Here is a 2,368-nt window from a genome sequence, read left to right on the forward strand (position 1 = left end):
ATAATTGAAGAACTTCTCACGATCGATCGTTTACATTTCAAGGACTAAATTGTTACACTTGCGTCTTAGTGCCACCTCATTCTTTATGTAAGCATTGACTGTATCCAGAATTTTCGTTTTCCTATATTGATGTAGTAAAAAGAAATCCATTATTTTTGCATGAAATTGAATGGAAAAATAATGGATTTCTTTTTACTACACCTAATATATTTCTACTATTGCAATAAAACGTTATAAGCGAAATAAAATTTTCGCATACTCTTAAATATTGGAAGAGCACGCCAACATTTCTTGCCTTTCGCAATAATTTTTAACATTAGTAATAACACTACTTCTTTATCTATCGTTGTAGATTTACAAAAACAATTTTTGAATATTCGTTTCAATTTTCGTTTAGATTCAACCAACTCAGCTGAACATGTCTTTCCGTAAAAATTTTCTCCGTCCCGGAACGCAATGGAATTTTAGTAACAAAATATATCTCATTCTTATAATTCAGTATTTTTGAGTATTCAAAATAATATTAAGCCGGTTCTATTAGGTGTACAATTTGCTTCCGTCGTTTTTTTTCCGAAATTCGAGGCTTTATTGTAAAAAACTGGTTATACATTTATGATTCAAAGTATTGTCCATCGCTGGCCACTACTTTCTCCCATCTTTCGGGTAGCGTACGAATCCCGCGTCGAAAAAACTGGTCATCTTTTGAGGCTATCCATGAATCGATCCAATTTTTTACTTCTTCATAAGACCGGAAGTGCTGGTCAGCCAGGCCGTGCCATTGATCGAAACAAGTGATAGTCAGAGGGAGCAACGTCTGGAGAATACGGCGGGTGGGGTAGGATTTCCCATTTCAACGTTTCCAAGTATATCTTGACCACTTTCGCAACATAGGGTCGAGCATTGTCATGCTGCAAAATCACTTTATCGTGTCTCTCGTTGCGGTCGTTTGTCTTTCAATGCTCGGCTCAAACGCATCAATTGTGTTCGATACCGATCGCCTGTGATTGTTTCAGTCGGTTTTAACAGTTCATAATACACTACGCCGAGCTGGTCCCACCAAATACAGAGCATGACCTTGGAGCTGTATTCGGTTTGGCCGTCGACGTGGAAGCATGGCCGGGAACTCCCCATGATTTTCTGCGCTTGGGATTATCGTAATGAACATTTTTCGTCCCCAGACACAATGCGATGCAGAAATCCCTTCCGTTTTTGCCTTTCAAGCAGCTGTTCACAAGCAAACAAACGCCGTTCAATCTTCAATTCGTACGGCACTCAATTTCCTTGCTTCTGAATCATTCCCATGGCTTTGAGGCGTTTTGAAATGGCTTGTTGAGTCACTCCCAATGTGCCAATTCTTCTTGATTTTGACACGAGTCTTGCTCAAGTAATGCCTTCAATTCTGTATCTTCGAAAATCTTCTCTCTTGCACCGCTATGCCGGTCTTCAATGTCAAAATCACCGTTCTTGAAGCGTTGAAACCACTCACGTTCTTTCACTAATAGCGGCCTCACCATAAGTATTTGAGAGCATTCGATGAGTCTCAGTCGCAGATTTCTTCATATTGAAGCAAAAAATTAAAACCTCCCGCAAATGACGAGAATTTGGCTCGTAAACTGATTTTCAATCGAGAATAACTTTATGATGCAGACACAAATCGACTAATGTTTCTATGGGGTTATGTTGACAGATGCCCAAGTTTATTGTATGACTATGATCTATTTATTTCGACCACCACTTACCGCTAAAGCCATTTATAGGAAAACGGCGGAAGCAAAGTTGTACACCTAATACATTAGATGCAAGCCGATCGCAAGTTGTTGCGATAGCCAATATAAGACGTTCAGAAACATTCACTGGTATGCTACTAATACACACCAGCCGTTCGGAAATACTTATGTGTACTCGGTGTGCACTAGTGTAAGGTGTTCGGAACATTCGGACATTGAGTCACATCGAATGCCTAACTAACACTAAACCACCTATGCGAAAAGCAAGGAGAATCGGTGTGAGCCGGTGTGTTATGGCCACAGCACAGATTTATATAACGCATAATACATAGTGCATAAGGGAATCGACCAATCGAAATACGAAATTTGGAAGGAATGACTTATATTCCTTTTTTTTACAATCATATATCATTCCTCTTTACAATCATTTCCTCACCTTTTTTCACCGGTGAATTGTTAGCTCGAGGTGAGGATTAGATATGAGTGATGAGGTAAAATTGAGATGACACACACACCACACGGAAAGTCATTCGGGAACACTCACCATCCAAAGACATATGATACCTCCACTGCTTCTCCACTGAAGCTACCAAAACACATCAACGAGTGATATTTCCAAACGCAGCCTAAAGTGTATATAT

This window comes from Atta colombica, unplaced genomic scaffold, assembly GCF_001594045.1.
Source record: "Atta colombica isolate Treedump-2 unplaced genomic scaffold, Acol1.0 scaffold235, whole genome shotgun sequence".
Classification (NCBI taxonomy): domain Eukaryota; kingdom Metazoa; phylum Arthropoda; class Insecta; order Hymenoptera; family Formicidae; genus Atta; species Atta colombica.